The sequence below is a fragment of the Phyllostomus discolor genome, chromosome 1 (genome assembly GCF_004126475.2).
Source record: "Phyllostomus discolor isolate MPI-MPIP mPhyDis1 chromosome 1, mPhyDis1.pri.v3, whole genome shotgun sequence".
Taxonomy (NCBI): domain Eukaryota; kingdom Metazoa; phylum Chordata; class Mammalia; order Chiroptera; family Phyllostomidae; genus Phyllostomus; species Phyllostomus discolor.
In genome coordinates, this window is record NC_040903.2 from 147,776,478 (window position 1) to 147,796,340 (window position 19,863).

The following is a 19,863-nucleotide window of genomic DNA, read 5'->3' on the forward strand; positions in this document are numbered from 1 at the left end:
AAACCCCACTGTCAGGTTCCGAGGGCTTCCCTGGACTGCCCAAGGGATCCCGGGCCACATTGGTTAAGAACTCTGGGGTCGAGGGCGGCTAGCCTAAGAGGCCTGTTAGGTTCGGGTGGAGTGTCACTGTGGTTGACCCTTGTTGGATGGGAGTGAGACCCGGACTAGGCCTCCAGGAGTTAACGCTTGGGCAGCCTTAGGGAGACATGGGGACATTATGAGAGGCATCCCTCTTATTAGGAAAAAAGGGATTTTTTTTTGGTCTGTTGTGTTCACTGTGCAATGCCTGGCACACAGTAGGTGCATAATAAATGTTTATTGAATGAAAGAATGCCTCCAATGGACTGGACTCATAGTACTTGGGGGTGGGATCCAAGGCATAGTTCTCTCTCTCTCTTTAATAGTATAGTTCTCTTTCATTATGTGTAAGTAGGAATCAGGTCACTGGCCATTGTCTTTTTGAATTTTTTCTTTAAGATTTTATTTATTTTATTTTTAGAGAGGGAAGGCGGGGGGGGGGAGAGGGGGAGAGAGGGGGAGAGGGAGAGAGAGAGAGGGAGAGAGAGAGGGAGAGAGAGAGAGAGAGGGAGAGAGAAGGAGAGAGGGAGGGAGGGAGGGAGAGGGAGGGAGGGAGAGGGAGAGAGAAAGAAAGAGAAAGAAAGATCAATGTGTGGTTGCTGGGGGCCGTGGCCTGCAACCCAGGCATGTGCCCTGACTGGGAATCAAACCTGCGATGCTTTGGTTTGCAGCCTGCGCTCAATCCACTGAGCTATGCCAGCCAGGGCTGAATTTTCAATCAGTAAATATTTCAGTAATCAAGTCCAAATTTTAATAGCAGTATGGTCGATGGGTCTTTGTCACACATTCCTAAGGAAATTTCTTAGAGGTAGCAGTAGAGAATGATATGGGCAAACTATTTCTCCTTTGATATTCCAGCTAAAGTAGTTAGATTACTACCTTTTTATGAACTGTTCTTCTGTTATTTTAACATTTACAGTACAAACTGTCTTTATGTTTTGAATTGTCATGTGCATAGGTTAAAACATTTGTTAAAAATTGAGGCAAAATTTTCTGTAACTGAAATATTTACAATATGTTAAGGGCACAGTAGGTAAGATGTCCCTGAAGATAGTAGTTGTATGCAGAAATACAGAGTTGAAAAAAATTATAAAACTAAAGATTTTAAGTGTAATGTACTTACCCTTGTTAGGATCCAGGTAGGTAATATGAAACTTTGAGTGAGGTATGGAGAAAATCTCAGGGTCAGCTTATCAGGGAATGAAGGAAACTCAGACTGATCTAGTCTACACTATATATCCCATTTTACCTTTATAACATTATTTACATATATAAATGTATATAATTATAACAGTTTTACTTTTAAAGCAACTTAAAGCCATTTACACAACTTTGTGACAACTTTATTGTATATATAAATGCATACATGTAACACAGTGACTTTTGCAGGTTGACTGACTTGTCTAAGCTGTCACAGCTGGTGACAGAGCTGGGGTTCACACCACGCTGCCATGGACTCCACCACATTTTATCGTTTACATTTTTGTGAGCCAGCACAGTCACTGCTTTACGAAGAACAGAGTAGACACTCCTTACCTACAGGAATCATGTTTTAATGGTGATTGTAGTAATGGTACTTCTGGTACTTACCAAAGTGTCAGGCACACAGACCTTTAATGACAAGTGTCTTTAGCTTGTTAAAGTGAGTGAATGAAAGTGCTTCTGTTTCATTCATGTCTGCTGAACTAAATTGAGTACAATGATGGTCTGTCATTTAGAGGATGAATAATATATTTTTTTGATTTATGGTAATATTGTAACCCATTCTATGAAAATTTTAGGTTTTTATCTCTTTTGGAATGATCTTTAAAATTCCATCTTATATTTTCTTTTACGATTTTCTCATTTCACAGATTGCTTCAATGTGTCAGTGCATGTGAATGCAGGGCCCAGTGCCTGAGGTATAACTATCAGCGGCAGCAGCCACCACTTCTGCTGTTACCACCCCCATCATATTTTCAGGCAAAGGTGGAGGATGAGATGTGGGAAAGGTTATTCCTTCATTTTGCTTTGGGTAGGTGACCTCTAAGGTCCCTTCTTCTTTCAGATTCTGAAGTACTGTTTGTTTTTAGGTATGCTGAGAATAACATTATTGCTGCCTAAAGATTACATGGGACAAGATTGATTACCCTTCCTGAGGACTCCTGTTCTCATATCCCAAGGTGCATTTGTGCTTCAAATCGAAAGTAATTGAAATGCTCAGAAGGAAATTCATAATTGAGTTTTAGCTGTGTAAGGACCAGCTGCCTAGCTCTGGTATTTAATACTGTTTACAGCCTTTCCTTTCTACTTCACACCACAACACATATATGACTTATAAATGGAAAACAAGACAAAATAAGACCAGCTAAAATGACTTCTAGATACATAATACTCCAAGGTTGAGTGCATAGCATCCTCGGATCTCTTGCTCTTCCATCAGTCCTTCTGCAGATGGTGTGAACCCCGAGCCTACAGAGTAGGGTAAGCATATCATAAGGCTGATTATCTTCATTGAATCCCCACTGGAAGCATGATGTGCTTGATGTAATCAGTAACTTTAAAAATTTCCCAAGTCCTAGAGTATGTATTATATTCATCTTTTTGATGAGCTATTAGCAAAGAGAAATTCAAAACCTGTTGGCTTTCCTGGGAGGTTTTTTTTTTCCCTTTTTTCCTCCTTGTAGTAATGATAGTACCTCACATTTATTGAGCACTTGGTATGAGATGAGAAAACTGAGGCCACAGTTAAGCAACTCACCGGAGAGGTTAAATAATTTATCTTCTGTCATTCAGCCAGCAAATTGCGAAGCCTGAGTTCCACCCAGGCATTTTGGCTCCAGAGCCTTTTCTTTCAACTGCTACCCTACACTGCCTCTGGACAGACCTGGAGATGTGAAAGGGGATGTGTGAGGACTGTTGAGTGATGCTTTGTACACGCCTGTTTTTTCCTGATGTTTCAATGTGGTCGTAAGGCTTCAGGGTAATACCGATACCATATTCGGTTATTGTGGATGTCAGCAGATCTTTGCTTTCTTGCCCCGTGTTCATATGGCAGCTGCTTTTAATCATGTTTTAATAACTTATGTCTAAAAAAAGATAAGGTAGTGCTTTTATAGCTGCATTAATGAGAGTAGAACTTAGAGACATTTTTTCCTGACCAAACTTTTGCTTTATAAACCATAGTATACATTTTTCACCTCAAGATTTGACATTTGATATTTTCATTGCTCCTATTTGACTCGGTAAAAGGGAAATCTCTGACTTGGATTTCAAGTTTATTGTGAACCTGGAAGAAGAGAGATGTGAAATCAAAGATGGTGGTAGGTTTCTAAGGCACTTGCCCCTTCATTGTTGCTGAAAATAGTCACCCTGTGGTGTCAGACAGATAGAGATTAAGAGCCTATTAAACCTCAAACTAAATGACAGCCTCTGGACATTCACCCACCCCCTCCTTTTTTTTTTTTTTTTTTTTAAGACTGAAGCATTTTTGGTTAGAAGCTGAACGTGCCTAAGTGTCCCAAAAGAAAATTGCTTTAAGATTAGCTTTTCAAAATCCATGGAAGCTAACTAACTAAAAAGTTATCGCTCTCATAAGGGCCTGATTTATACAATGGCTTTAGTTTCACTGGATTTTATATTCTCCTAGTTCTGTCTCTTAAACATTCTGATTTGATGCAAACAATAGATTTTTTAAACTGTGAGACCGAAACAGGAATTATATTATCCAGAGGTCTTATATCTACAGAATCCACTTTTACTATTTTATTCTCTATATCTGTTTTAATCTCATTTGTTTTATATATTGTTCAAGCTTGACTATTTTGTCTATACTTTGGATCCTTTTCCACTTTTCACATTTGACTTTTTTGTCAATTATTAAATAGAGTGTTTACTTTTTATTTTTTAAGAGATTTTATTTATTTATTTTTAGAGAAAGGGGAAGGGAAGGAGAAAGAAAGGGAGAGATACATCATTGTGTGGTTTCTTCTCATGCACACGCTACTGGGGACCTGGCCCACACCCCCAGCATGTACCCTGACTGGGAATTGAACTGGTGACTCTTTGGTTCGCAGGTCAGCACTCAATCCACTGAGCCGCACCAGCCAGGGCATAAATAGGATTTTTTAAAAAGCTGATTATATAATTCTGTATATTTTGTATTTCTTTGTTTTGTATTATTTTTTAAAAGATGCTATCCAGTAGAGCATTTTGAAGATTTTATTTATTTACTTTTAGAGAGAGAGGAAGGGAGAGAGAAAGAGAGGGAGAGAAACATCAATATGTGGTTGCCTGTTGTGTGCCCCCTACTGGGGACCTGGCCCATAACCCAGGAACGTGCTCTGACTGGGAATCAAACGGGCGACCTTTCTGTTCGCAGTCAGGTACTCAATCTACTGAGCCACACCAGCCAGGACTAATTTGGTATTTTTTATTATGATATGTGAAATATTAGATTCCATAGGTAATTTTAGTGTTTATTTTAGTTTTTTTCTTAACTATTTCTTAAACTATTAGTGATGAATTTGCAAGACTAGATTTTTGTTAAATTTAAACTAGAATTTTTTAAATAAAAAATGTGTTGTGTTTATCCTATGCATGGAATAACAGAATTGGATATATATATATATATATATATATATATTAAATCTAGCAGGAAAAAATTAAAGTACACCACCTTTATAGTATTGGGTTGGCCAAAAAGTCCATTATATATTTTTTCCGTAAGATGGCTGTAGTAGGGCTTAGTTGTCTTTAATTTCATTGAAAACAATTTTGTTAGATTGTATTGTAATAGCTGTCATATCAGCGTGCATAAAAAACAAAATTGGTGAATTTTTGTGCAGCCATTTAATAAAATGTTTCATAACATTTAAAGAAATGTTATGAGATATCTCTTCCAAAGAAATAACACTGGAAGAAAATAAGCAACATTTTTTGGAGTATTATGCTTTATTATTTCAAGAAAGGTAAAAAATGCAACTGAAATGCAAAAAAAGATGTGTGCAGTGTATGGAGAAGATGCTGTGACTAATTGAATGTGTCAGAAGTGGGTTACGAAGTTTCTTGGTACTATTGACATTTTGGGCAAATAATTCTTTGCTGTGGGGCTGTCTTATGCACTGGAAGGTGTTTAGCAGCACCTCTGGCCTCTACCACTTGAAGCCAATAGTAGGAGGTAGCCGACATACTCAAAATATCCAAATCAATAAAATTATTGGTAAAAATGAAAAATGTGTCATATTTTATGAAAAAAACTAAACAGACTTTTTGGCTAACCCAATAGTACTCCTTTATGCTGTAAAATTAGGTCAGGACTAACTCAGGACAGAGCATTTCTTATGCCTCCATTTTTTTTCTCATGCATAATTTTTTTATTGTTACACACATCATTCTAGTAAAATATACTGGCATTATAGGGACACCTTTAAAACTCTGGGGAACATAGACAAGTATCTGGTAGTTAGAGACATTTAAAGTTTAGAATAGTGGTAAATTTTAGGGTAATAACAGTGATGATGTCAAGGCCCCTCATTTTCATGAGGGCTACTGTTCTTCAAGTCATGATGGCCAGTACTCTCCATTCTGGAGTGTCTTGCGCCTTAATTTAAAAATTATTATTATTGTTTGTCTTGATAAATGGAAGTTGTAGGTTCTTTATTGCTTCATATAGATGGTGGAAACATAAATTAGGTTGCTGACAAATATTTAAACATCCATGTTAATTTTCTTGGTGATAAATTTCCTAATGAAACTATATACAGAAAACAACCTTTAAAGCTATTTTTTTTAAAGTGTTGATCATATTCAGTATTGGCTGAACTTAGATACTCTTCTCTTGGTGGGGGTTCATACAACCAATAAATGAGGCAACTTGACATCAAAATTTAGCCTGTGGCCCAGCAATTCTGTACTTAGCAATTCATCTTACTGAACAAGTTAGCAAATATAAGCAAATGATTGGTCATAGACAGTTGTCCACTGACATGATGTTCAAAATAAGGAAAACCTGGAAACAACTTCCTAAACCTCTGCTAAGGACTGGTTAAATAAATGATGGTAGGTCTGTGCAGAAGAATACCATGCAGCTGTTGGACAATGGGGTAGATATGGAAAGTGTCTAATGTTGACGGAAACACTTCAGAAAAGTTAGTATGATGTCATTCCATTTGTGTGAAAAGAATGTATTCATCTGTAAGCACAGACTATTTCTAGAAGGCTGTATAGGAAATATGTAGTGGCTACCTTTGGAAATAAGGAGGATGAGGGAAGTTCTTTTTTTTATGTCTTCTGTACTATTTCAATTTTTATTTTGTTACCATGAGCATGCATTAGTCATATGTTGAGGAAATTAATTCAACAGTAAAACTTACATTAACTAAAACCACTTCTTTAGGGTAGGACCTGAAAGAAGTCCTCACATTTAAATGATTATCAGAACGTCCCTGCGAGAAAGGCAGGCAGTAATAAGTGTAGTTTTACAGATGAAGAAATAGTAGGATTTAGGCCTTTTTAAGGGTGCACCCAAGTAGTTGGTGGTAGGATTGATACTTGAACTTGGGGTTTCTGACTTCTAGGATGAGATTTAATTATTTGTTTATGAGTGAGTAAAACAACTAATTTTGATTTTTTTCCCCTCCTAGGAAAATTGTGTACTTTTCATTCTTTCCTATCGAGCATATCTCCTTTTCTTTCTAATGTAGCAAATGGTAAGGATATATTGATTTGTAGTTCATCCTTTTGACCTGTTGACTTCAGCTTTTCTAGTGTATTTGTATGTAACTTATTATGTTTTGAGATAACAAGAGGTGTAGTAGGAAAAGACGAAGATGGGAATTTAAGGTTTCCACTGTATGACTTAGGAATTGAGGTTTCTGCCCGGTATCTGAAAGTCTAGGTGTGTGGCTTCACCACAGTGTACTTCCCGAATTCTAGTTCCTCAAACATAAGTTCTAAGGGGGCTGCTGCGATGTGTGACATTAAAAAGACTGGGAAACTTTGGCATTCTATTTGCCTTCCCTTCTCAATTTCTTTTTTCTTTCTGGATTTGGGACATTTATAACAAACAGCTATGAATTCATTCACATTCTCTCTCTTATAAAACATTTAAATGTGAAAAGCCTTTAAGAGATTACTCAGTTTTAGAATGCCATCATTATAGTTTATAATAAATTAAATCATCTTCATAGATTAAAAAAAATTAAGTGTTAGATTGAAATGTGCTCTGTAAATATGCGTTCTGGAAGCACAAATTGATTAAAAATGACTGCAATAGTGATGCATTTCCCTTTTTAAAAAAATTAATTCACTGGGGTGACCTTGGTTAATCAAATTACATAGGTTTCAAGTGTACAGTTCTATGACACATCATCTGTATATTGCATCGTGTGCTCACCATCCAAAGTCAGGTCTCCTTCCATCACCATACATTTGACCCCCTTTATTCTTTACTACCCCCCCACCCCCTCCCTCTGATAACCACCAGACTGTTGTTTGTGTCTATGAGTTTTTTTTTGTTTTTCCTGTTTGTACATTTGTTGTATTCAGTTTCATAGCCCACATATGAGTGAAATCATATGGTTCTTGACCTTTTCTGTCTGACTTATTTCACTTAGAATGATATTCTCAAGACCCATCGATGTTGTCATTTCTCTTTACAAAGGTTCTGCTTAAAGGATTTTTTTTTAAACAAGAAGTATTTAAAAAAATACTTTTGGTATTTAAAAAAATACTATTTCCAGTCAAGATGGCGGCATAGGTAAACACAGCTCACCTCCTTGCACAAATACATCAAAATTACAACTAAAATACAAGAACAACCATCATTCAGAACCATCAGAAATTGATTGAATGGCAGTCCGACAACTACAAAATTAAAGAAACCACATCCATCCAGACTGGTAGGAGGGTGGAGACATGGAATGGGCTGGTCCCACATCCACATGTGGTAGATAAAATTTCAGAAGGGATGCCTCTGGAATGAGGAGTCCCAGCCCCACACCAGGACCCCAGCCCAGGGTTCCAGTGCCAGGAAGATAAGTCCCCATAACTTCTGGCTGCAAAACTAGCAGGGATTGAGTTGGAAGAAACTGTTGGAGCCACAACCAGTTTCCCTTAAAGAACCCACACACAAACTTAATCAGACTCACTCCCTCTGAGCTCCAGCACTGGGGTAGCAGCTTGAAAGGCTCCAGTGGCATAGAGGAAAGAACTGAAGTGTCAGGCACAAAGAAAGGAGCTGGGGGACAGCTTTATCCCAGACAAAAAGGCAGGCAGAGGGACAGCCTTGTCCCTTTTCTGAGCCCTCCCTACACAGAGCCACAGAGCTGGCAGGCCAGTACCATATCTAAATTCCATCACTCTGGCTAACACTGTTTGACCCCTACTTAAAGATCCCCTGAGACTTTGTCCCACCCAATTTACAGGGCCAACCAAACTGTTAACTGTGATTTTTCCATATGAATGGTCTTGACTCATGCTTCACAACTTTCTCAATCCTATCAGATAAGCAACAGCCAGCCTCATTGAGCCCCCAGCCACTGAACCTCTTACTAAGTGACCTCAGACCAGGCACTAGCAGCAGCCAGCCTAGACTCACAGTTTGGCTTTGCCTGGGAATCTCCAAGCCCAGCACAAATAGCAACCATCTCAGATTGTTTTATAGCTCAGGAAAGGTGGCCCTGGGCAGAACACAGGTGGGGGCTGGCCTTAGGCTGCACCACCCAGGAAACCCCAGAGCCTGCATACCCAGTGGACAACTATAGACTACGTTGGAGCTCCACCACCCTGCCCCTGCACAGCTGATCCTCCACAGAGGGTGGAGGGTGGTGGTCAGTAGTTGTCACAGCCAGTCCTTGTAGCAGACTGGCCTCGGTAAATCCCTGCAATCAACCTGCCAACAGCAATCAAAGCTCAACTGCAAGAAGAGGGTGTAACCAGCCCATATGAAGGACACACCTTGAGTACCCCTCTTGGGTGATAGGGGAGGCTATGCCACTGGACCCTACAGGACACACCTACTACATTAGGCCATGTTACCAAGACAGGGAGTCATAGCAGCTCTACCTACTACATAGAAACAAACATGGAGGCTGCCAAAATGAGGAGACAAACATGGCTCAAATGAGAGAACAGAACAAAACTCCAAAAACAACTAAGCACAATGGAGATAAGCAATCTATCAGATGCAGAGTTCGAAATGCTGGTTATAAGGATGCACAAGGAACTTAGCAAGGACCTCAGCAGCATAAAAAAGATCAAGTCAGAAATGAAGGATATATTACTAATTGAAATAAAGAACAATTTATAGGGAAACATTAGTGGATGAAGCCAAGAATCAAATCAATGATTTGGAACAAAAGGAAGCAAAAACAACCAATCAGAACAATGAGAAGAAGGAAACAAACAAACAAACAAAAAAATGAAGATAGTATAAACAGCCTCTGGGACAACTTCAAGCATTCCAACATTCACATCATAGGGGCGCCAGAAAAAGAAGAGAAAGCAAGAAATCTGAAATCCATTTGGAAAAATAATGTAAGAAGAATTCCCTAATTTGGTGAAGGAAATAGCCACGCAAGTCCAGAAAACACAGAGTCCCAAACAAGATGGATGCAGAGAGGCCCACACCAAGACACATCATAATTAAAGTGGCAAAGGTTAAAGATAAAGAGAGAATCTTAAATGTAGCAAGAGAAAAGTAGTTAGTTACCTACAGGAAGGGCAGATAAGGAGCTTCCCAGACAAGAAAAAACTAAAGGAGTTCATCACCACCAAACCATTATTATATGAAATGTTAAGGGGACTTATTTAAGAAAAAGAAGATGAAAACTATGAATAAAATGGCAATAAATACATATCTATCAACAATTGAATCTAAAAAATAAACTAAGCAAAAAAAAAAAGAGAGACAGAATTATGAAGACAGGGAACATTTTGATTGTTGCCATATGTGAGGGGGTTGGGGAAGAATGGGGGAAGAGGTGAGGGGATTAAGAAATACAAATAGGGAGTTACAGAAGACCCTTGGGGATGTAAAGTGCAGTAGAGGAAATGGAGTAGCTGAAGAATTTATATGCATGACCCATGGACATGAACAATGGTGTGGGAGTGGCCTGAGGTAGTGGGTGGCGCTGGTGGGGAGGGGCAAAGGGGGAAATTAGGACAACTGTAATATTATAGTCAATAAAATATAATTAAAAAAATTAAAACAAAAACTTATAAAAAGTGAATAGTAGAGTTAAAGCAAATGTGTAACTGCCTTTTGGTCTATTCAGATAAATGGCTTTTGAGCTGTCTGTCAAATGAAGATTGAATTAGGTGTATTAACTCCAAGGCCCTTGTCCAGCTCCAAACCAACAATGAAAAGAATAGTTAGACCACTCTGAGGCGCCATCTGTTGCACAGAAGGTGTGTCTGCTCACAGCTGAGATGAAACCAGCCACCAAAGCACAGTTCCTGCGGTGAACAGCAGGTGGGGTAAGCAGTCCAACATTTTTCCAAAAATGGAGCAACATTAATTTTATTCTTGAATCATTGAGGGAACAACCATGGAATGCTTGCAAAACTGAGTACATTCAAACATTACCTGAGTAGGTTAAAACAACAGCAACAATATCTTGATAGTGGTTATAGTTCTTTACTCCTTAATTTTGACTGCTTCCTAGATTGTTGATAGATAATATTTCAAATCAGACAGGAAAATCTGACTGATGAGGTATACTCATCATTCTCTCTTGTGCGTCTCCTCCCCTTATTTTGTTACATTAGTACAGTCTTACTTATGGGGAAGAAGAGAGTAGGATTCATAGACACAAGTTACAGAAGAAAACCATGTTTTGTTGTTTTGGTTTCTTGTTTTTTGGATGTACGAGCATTATCTCTGACTTTTCATCGATGTGTATGTCATAGCCAAGGGTAATTCAGGCAAGGGTAATTAGTACACATGTGAGTTTAATATACCATTTAATATTTCATCTTTAACATGGGTATTTTTAGATGAAAATGTTGGCTCAGAGCACATATGAATCTAATGCTTAATATTTTTAATCTATGAGGATGATTTAATTGATTAAAAACTATAACAATGACATTCTAATACTGAATAGTCTCTTAAAGGCGCTTTACATTTAAATGTCATATGAGTGAGAAATAGAGAATGAGAATGAATTAATACTTGTTTGCTATTGCTGTTCCAAATTTAGAGATGGATATATAGTATAAATTCCACATCTGGTATTTATCGTCATGTTTGTGAAATTTCAATATAGTTTGATTTGTTAATGAGCATTAATGGTTTGCAGTCAAAGTAGAAGTTACATTTAACAGAATAAATTTTGTGGAATAAATCGCAAACCTTGGGAATTTTTCTTTTCATTTGGGCTATTAGCTTCTTTGGATACGTTGACTTTTGTGTCCACTGCTTTCTTTTCTGGGTTGTAGAAACTGTTTTCATGCGCAGTTTATTTATATCGTGACTTTTTGGTGCCAGAGCCATCTCTACCTCCCCCACTTCCCAAGCTGGTATATCTTTAAATCCACTTATTGTAAAAGAATAATTTAAAGAGGCACCTTTCGTTTTAAGTGTAGGAGCTGACTGCGTACATGTATACACACATACAGTTGGCCCATGTCCTTGTCTATAACCTCACTTATATATTAGTATATTAATGAATATATATGTTGTATATTAATATGCTATTTGGAAGCTTTTATAGTCCCAGCTTTTCTTTTTTGCTTTCTTACATAAATAATGATTACTAATGACGTTAGAGACTGAATGTTTGTGTCCCCCAGATTCATGTGTTGAAGCCCTACCCCCCCCGCCCCCCCCCCCCCCCCGCCCTTGACTGTGTTTGGAGATGGGGCCTTAAGGAAATTAAGGTTAAATGAGGTCAGAAGGGAGGGGCCTAGCCCGATGAAGCTGGTGCCCTTATAAGAAGAGGAAGAAAGACCAGAGCGTTCTATCTCCTTGACATTGTGAGGTTACATGAGAAGTAGCTGTCTACAGGCCAGGGAGGGGTCCCCACTAGACACTGAATCTCCTGGCACCTTGATCTTGGGCTCTCCTGTCTCCAGAACTGTGAGAAGAAAGTTTATATTGATTCAGCTGCTCAGTCTATGGCATCTTGTTGTGGCATTTCACGGTGACCAACACAGATGGCTCACTTTTTAACCACAAATAAATAGGTATTTTTAAAACAGTGGTTTCATGTGAAGACTTCAGATGAAGTGGACTAAGAAACCGGAAAGAGTTTAATGTTAAGGACATCTGACTGTGATGTGACTGAAATGAATAGTCCCGCCTGCTTTGTGCTGTAGCTTACAGGTATCAGTTCTTTTAGTTCCTGATTTTTTAAAAAAATTTTTAAAGATTTTATTTATTTATTTTTAGAGAGGGAAGGGAGGGAGGGGGAGGGAGAGAGAGAGAGAGAAAGAGGGAGAGAGAGAGAGATCAATGTGCGGTTGCTGGGTGTCATGGCCTGCAACCCAGGCATGTGCCCTGACTGGGAATTGAACCTGCGACACTTGGGTTCACAGCCCGCGCTCAATCCACTGAGCTACGCCAGCCAGGGCTAGTTCCTGATTTTTAAGTTCTCTTATTATTTATTATTGTTTACCTCACACATATGGATAACATTTTTTCCCTTTTCCTTTAAATGGCACGCGGTAAAAACATCACCCAACACTGGGTTAAAAATGCTCTCCTGCTCAAAGCAGGAGAGTTCTTCCTGGCAGCAGTGTATTCGTGTTCTGTTGCTGTAACAAATTGCCACAAATTTAATGGCTTAAAACAACACAAACTTCTGTGTTACAGTTTTGGAGTCTTACAGTGGGGTGGGACCCACGGGGCTGAAATCAAGGTGTTGGCCGGGCTTGGCCCCAGAGAGACTCCAGGGGGAATTTGCTTCCTTGGCTTCCCGGCTTCTCGAGGCTGCCCCACTCCGCCCGGGTTCCTGACTCCTTTGTCCGAAAAGCCAGCAGCAGGACATCTCTCTGACTTCACTCCTGTGGTGACATCCTTCCTTCTCTCTCTTTCCTGCCTCCCTCTGTCTCTCGTGAGGATGCTTGTAATTAAATTGGGCCCACCTGGATAATCCAGGGTACTCTCCCTATTTTAAGGTCAGATGATTAGCAACCTTAAGTCCCCTCTGCTGTGTAACCTAACAGATACCCAGGTTCAGGGGTTAGGACATGGGTATCTTTGGGGGGCTGTCATTCTGCCCGTCACAGGCAGAAAGTGATACATTTAATAAGGTATAAGAAAACTTTGTTTTGAAAAATACTGGAGTTCTTCTTTTTCAGCCTTTTTTTTCCTGGTGGAATCATGCTCTGTGAGTGTTTCTCAGCTGTTTAAACCCAACCCCTCTGTTGAAAAACGAAAATCTTGTCTATTCTATGATCAGTAATAAACAGTTTTTTCCTCTAAAATATTAGCCCCCCCCCCCCCCCCCCCAAATGTTCGAGCTAAACATGGTTTGTCGTGCCTGTACTTAGCCTACCTCTGGGCCATCATTTCACACTTCTGGATTATTTTAGGCTCTGGGATACAACGTTCATGCTTTTGTTCAGTTCAAACTTGAAATCTGTGTAGGATTTGCTTTTTCTTTTTTTTTTCTTCTCTTATCACCAGTTCCATTTCACACATAATAGTAATTACAGTGGTACCTTGGTACTCCTCATTAATTCGTTTCAGTGAGTGGCCAGTAAGCAGTGATTGATGGAGCATTTTCTCTTGCTTGGGTGGAGTTGTGACTCACAAGTTCTAGCAAGCGTGACAGGTGTCGAGCAAGCAGGGAATGCTTAAACACTTATTTTTCTTGTCAAAAAGAGACAAGTACCAGGTTTGATGAGTTCTGAGGCCCAAAAGTACCGAGGTAGTACTGTATTTGATATTGCTATTGTGAATTTATTTAAAGAGGTAAACATCCTAACAAATATTTTATAAACTTGTCCACACTCTTAAGAGTTCAGTTGAGTTGTGGATAGTGCTTGCTCAGAAAACGTCAAAGACCTATCAGCACAATCTCAATTGCTTAGTTGACTAGAATCTGATTGTCAGTCTCATTGTATCAACTGAAACAACTCATAGCAATAGGATAAGGCGATTGCTTTTGTTGGTACATGGTCTCAGAACATGTACCCTGCATGTGTAGTTTTAAAAATATACTTTATGCCCTGGCTAGAGTGGCTCAGTGGATTGAGTGCTGGCCTGTGATCCAAAGGGTTGCCTGTTGATTCCTGATCAGGGCACATGCCTGGGTTGCAGGCCAGGTCCCCAGTAGGGGGTGCACAAGAGGCAACCACACACTGATGTTTCCCTCCTTCTCTTTCTCCCTCCCTTCCCTCTAAAAATGAATAAATAAAATCTTAAATATATTTTATAGCTTTTAAGAACAGTGTTAGATTTACAGAGAATTGGAGAGTTTAGCTGAGCGTTCCCATATATCCTGTGCCCAGTTCCTCCTGTTATTAATATCTCACATTACTATGGTACATGTGTTACAGTTAATGAACCAATATTGATACATTATTATTAACTATTGCTCTGTTCCAGTATTATATTTGTCTGATGTTTCTTTCATTATTAGACTGAGGTTTTGGGTTTGGGGAGGTAAAATGCCATCATTATATCATATCCAGAGTACGTACTATTGAAGTGACTTGTTACTGTTGGTGCTGACCTTGCTCACCTGGCCGAGGAAGTGGGGTCAGGTTTCTGCACTGGAAGGTTACTCCCATCTCCCTTCCCTGCTGTTTTCTGTGTGGCTATCTCCTGGGGGCTGGAGTAACTATGTAAAATATTTGGAATTCTTTCACATGGGAGATTCGTCTACCTCATTTACTTATTTAGTTAATCATCTATGCTAGTATGGACTCATGGATAATTATTTATACTGTGGGCTATAATTCAATACTAGTTTATTCATTTTGTTCTTCAAATTGTTCCACCTTGGGCCATTGGGAGCTCTTTCACTTGTCTCCTGTGCTCCTTGGACATACCCTCATCTGTGTGTGTGAGAGAGAGAGACTTTCTACTTTCTGGTACTGCTAGATATTAGATGCTCCAGGCTCATCTTGTGTATTTCCTGCCCCAGTCCTAGAATAAGCCATTTTTTCTGGATACAGGGCTGTATTTTATGCTGGATCTTGTGTTTTGGTGATCAGCACCTAACAGTGTGACAGGTGTATTGCGTCTGCTGTTGTAAACGTTGAAACTATCATTGATTGACTCACTGCTCACATGTCATAGTGTGTGGCAAGGTGGGGGGTGGAGCAAACCCTCATTTTAAAGCTGGACGGTAAATAACTGAAAACAAAACAATTAATAGCAACAAAAAACCCCAAACAAATCTATCAAGTGTGGCTTAAACAGAGAAGAATTATTTTGAGTGATTGTAAAATTATATTTTGACTGTGTATTTTTTGTTGGATACATCCTAAGAAGTTAAGTACTTAAGAGAAATTTTAAATTGTATTTAGTATTTTTATCATTAGTAGCGATATTGGTATCATTATGTTGACATTTATATATACATACTTCAGGGTAAAGGAAATAAATAGTTATGTTAATGTTAGCAACTCCTATTTTTCAGAGTGGAGAAAAGAGATACTAATATAAGAATTGAAGCAATTAAGTAAAAACCCTATAATCTTATATTTGAATGGAAATAGCTATATGAATTTAGATTTACTTTTGTCTTTTTAGGTATGTATTTTCCACTGAGAATCCAGAAGCAAAGCCAATCTAGTTGCAGTGAACAGTCTTAGCGCCCTGCTAGATACCATTTCCCACTTGAAGGAACCAGGCCTGTTGGAGGAAAGGTTGTTTCCAGTTGTGGGGCAGAAAGCAAGAACACTGCTGAAGGCTGCTGGAGCTCCTGCTAGATGGGGCTGTTTGAGCATCAATGAGAATGACAAATGCAGTGAATTGAAATACATTAAATATGAGTTTTAATGATACCAACACTGCCCCCTGGCCCCATTGGTTGCCTTTGGAGGCTTAACACTGATAGATTAAGGGAAAGGATCTATTCAGGGAAAAGGACAATTGCTCAAAATTGTCCTTTTCCCTGAATGAACTGTACTTCAGGATAACCACATAGTTGATGATGAAAATTTTTAAAAAGTAGACAAATTGCACCTAGTAAATGCAGAAGAAATGCTAGAATTAGAAAATTGCCATTTTCAGCTCCTAAAGATCTAATAGATCTAAACAAACAATAATCACCAAGGGATGCTAAACTGGTCTGTAGTCAAGCCACTCGATCCAATGCCGAGTTTGGGGAAACACTGGGGTAGAAGAACAGGTGAAAGGACACAAGGAAGTGGTAAGTCAAATCCCGGAAGGGGGAAAATTCTGTAGGACAAGCATTGATTGAAGGGAACTTACAGAGACGGGCCAACGTGTGCAACATGCTGGCCTTGTTCGGGTCCTGTTCTTGCACAGCGTGAAAGGAAAGGTCTGTGTCATGTGGAGGACATTTGAACATAGACTAGGTGTGAGGTAATGTTAAGGAGTTGTTTCTTTTGTTAGATATGCTAAAGGCATTGTGTTTATATTTAAAGACATTTTTAGTATAAGAAATACATAATGAAATACCACGGGTGAAATGATAGGTATGTGCAAATGTGTTTGAGGACTGTAGGGGTGATAGGTTAAAAACAGGATTAGAGAATTATTCATTATTGTTGAAGCTGGATTATGGGTGCCTGGGGATTCGGTGTACTGTGTTCGAAGATTTTTATAATAAAAGTACAAGTTAAAAAATACAAATTAAAAAGCTAAATGTAGTCTTTCAATTTTCTTTTCTAGTAGGAAAGGAATAATTGGGCATTTGACATGATCATTTATGAAATACATAATATTATTTTTGGGATGGATTATGCTTCATTCATGTGTAAATTTGTATTTGACTTTGTTTTGACTTCTTGATCTGTTAAGACGGAGTTTGCAGTGGATTTGAACATTAGGTCTAGCTCTGAATTCGAAAGTAATTTTTTTTTGGTTGGGATGGAGAGTGAGAAAGATCGTGAGATCAGACCTTGCATGTTTCTGCCTGTGAGGTCTGCCTTCCCCTCATTTAGGATACAGTCCAAGTCCTCACCATGCCCTCCCTGCAGGGCCTCCCTGCTCTGATGGCTGCTTGCCTTTCAGGCCTCGATATTTTGCCCTTTCCTCCTAGTTCAATCCAATGCAGCTGTAACACTTGCTTTATTGCTGATTCTCGAATGAGGCAGGATTGTTCTCTCCTGAGGGCCTGTGCAGGTGCTGCCTGGAACATTCTGCTTCCTACCCCTTCCTACCTGGCAGGGCTTGCTCCCTTGTCCTGTCTGACTCTCTGCTTAAATGTGATCTTTGAGGAGGCTCCCCTGGCTGTTCTGTGTAAAACAGTGCCCTCATCGTTTTCCAGCCCCTTGGGAGGGAAGGCAAAAGATGGAGGCTTATAGAGGTCAGGGAGCTTTGTTGTTCTGCCTCTTCTCCTTTTTCAGGGTTTGAAATAAATAGTGACACGCAAGAGGGGGATAAAAATGTGCACTGAATGTTGTGGTTTTCTATGAATGAGTGGCATGGTGTTCTCCCCCCCAGTAATGTCATCCGTGGAAGGCGGGGTGGGCCCAGGTGTGCAGGAGCTGTCCTGATGCAAAGTGGTCAGGAGGGACGCTGCCTCAGCATGTAACAGCGAATCTACCGGGAGGGCAGTACCAAGACAAAGCAGCTCTTGACAGCCTGTTTCTCTGGCTCACTGCAGCTGTAAACTGTGGACACCTTGATTACTCAAGGACTCAGAGAAGTCAAGAAAAGATGGCATATTGATAAGGGAGTGAAAACCCTACCTGTATGGGGGACCACTGGGGTGAATTTCTCCTTGTTTTTCTTTTCTCTCTGGCCTGGAGCCAAAGGCAGGCTCTTGGCAGAGCTGCAGCTGTGGTGCAGACATAGCTAAACTAGAGAAATCCCATCTTTTTTGTCCAGAAAACTAGGAAAATTCAAACTGTCAGAATCTCCTTGGAGAGCCAGGGTAGGTGATGGTGTCAGCAGCTGAACTGTGTCTAGAAATACTGTCTTTCTCACCAGGGACACTGGGTGAAAGGGGCCCTTGCAGTCCAAAGAGTTGTGGGAGAATGCGCCTTTTTGTTCTCTTGTTCTCCCTGCTTTGCCCTCGAGGGACAATGTGGGCAGCTGGAACTCCAAGAGAAACCCCACCTGTGGGCTGGGGGTTGGGGCAGTCCTAGAGAGGGTCTCTCTCCTCGTGTGTGAGTGGGCCTGAGGACAGTTTCTTATCGAATTAAGCAAACACTTATCATACAACTCAAGAGTTCTACTCTTAGGTATGTATTTCCCCCAAAGAAATGAAAACTTATGCATGCGAATGCTTCTGGTGGCTTCTTTTCACAGTTGCTAAAAACCAGAGATTCTTTAACTGGTGAATGGACACACAAACTCAGGCATGTCTACACCAGAGATTTCCAGCTGCAGCACCGCAGGAATGTTCAGAATGTGTGATCGCCCACAAAAGGACTGTTTAGTCAGGGGCACTGACCTCTTTCCCCTGATGGTCCAATAAAAAAATGACAACAGTCAACACAATAGCTGTTCAATGTGAATGAACCAAAAGTTTACCTGTTTTTTTTTTTTAATTTTTAAGATTTTATTTATTTTTAGAGAGGGAAGGGAGGGAGAAAGAGAGAGAGAAACATCAATGTGTGGTTGCTGGGGGCCGTGGCCTGCAACCCAGGCATGTGCCCTGACTGGCAATCGATGCGATACTTCGGTTTGCAGCCTACGCTCAATCCACTGAGCTACGCCAGCCAGGGCTCAAAAAAGTTTACCTATTTTTTTGTCAGACCAGCAAAAAATTATATTTTTTGGTGTGCCTTAGAATTTTAGTAATTGGTTTCTGTGTGCCATGAGATGAAAAAGGTTGAAAATTGCTGATCTATACCAGGGACTGCAACTTGGCAACGAGAAGGAATGAACCACTGTTATTTTTTGGGTTAGCCAAAAAGTATGTATGGTTTTTTCAGGAAAATAAAAGACACATTTTCCACTTTCACCAATAACTTTGTTGATTTTGATATTTTGAGTGTGTTGGCTATCTCCTGCTACTGACTTCTAGTGGGTAGAGGCCAAGGATGCTGCTAAACCTCTTCCAGTGCATAAGACAAGCCCCACAGCAAAGAGTTATTTGCCCAAAATGTCAACAGTACCAAGAAACTTCGCAAAAACGCTTTTGACACATTCAGTCAATCACAGCACCTTGTCCATACACTGCACAGATCCTTTTTTGCATTTCAGTTGTGTTTTTACCTTTCTTGAAATAATAAAGCACAATACGCCAAAAATGTTGCGCGTCTTCCTCCGTCTTCAATATTAAAATGGCTACACAAAAATTCACCAGTTTTGGTAAGTTTTTTTAAATGCATGCTGATATGACAGCTATTACAATCGAGCAAAATTGTTTTGAATGAAGTTAAAGACAGATAAGTACTACTAGAGCCATCGTACCAGAAAAAAAAAACTATGTAAGCTTTTTGGCCAACCCAGTAAATTCACAGGCCTTTTTACTGGAGGAAAGCAATATTAGAGTTTAATTTGTGCTTCTTCCACAGAAGAGAATTTGGACACTGTTGGTGGGATTTAGAGAAGGTGGAATAAAGTGTTGCTTTAAATTTCTATGAAGCAGAGAGTGCTTCACACTTCTAATAAAGATAAGGCTCAGGTAATGTTAGTATTGCCAGCTCCGAGGGAATTTGACCAATACGCAGTTATTTAGACGTGCTGTGGGGCGGCCCAGCCTCAGG

The 19,863-nt window shown here is 39.7% G+C and overlaps 1 protein-coding gene across 1 annotated transcript in view; it reads left to right on the forward strand.

Annotated features, from left to right (window-relative positions):
* The window catches only part of AVEN (apoptosis and caspase activation inhibitor), a 171,284-nt gene that overhangs the window by 587 nt on the left and 150,834 nt on the right, over window positions 1-19,863 (forward strand). The gene's annotated exons all lie outside the window — the stretch shown is intronic.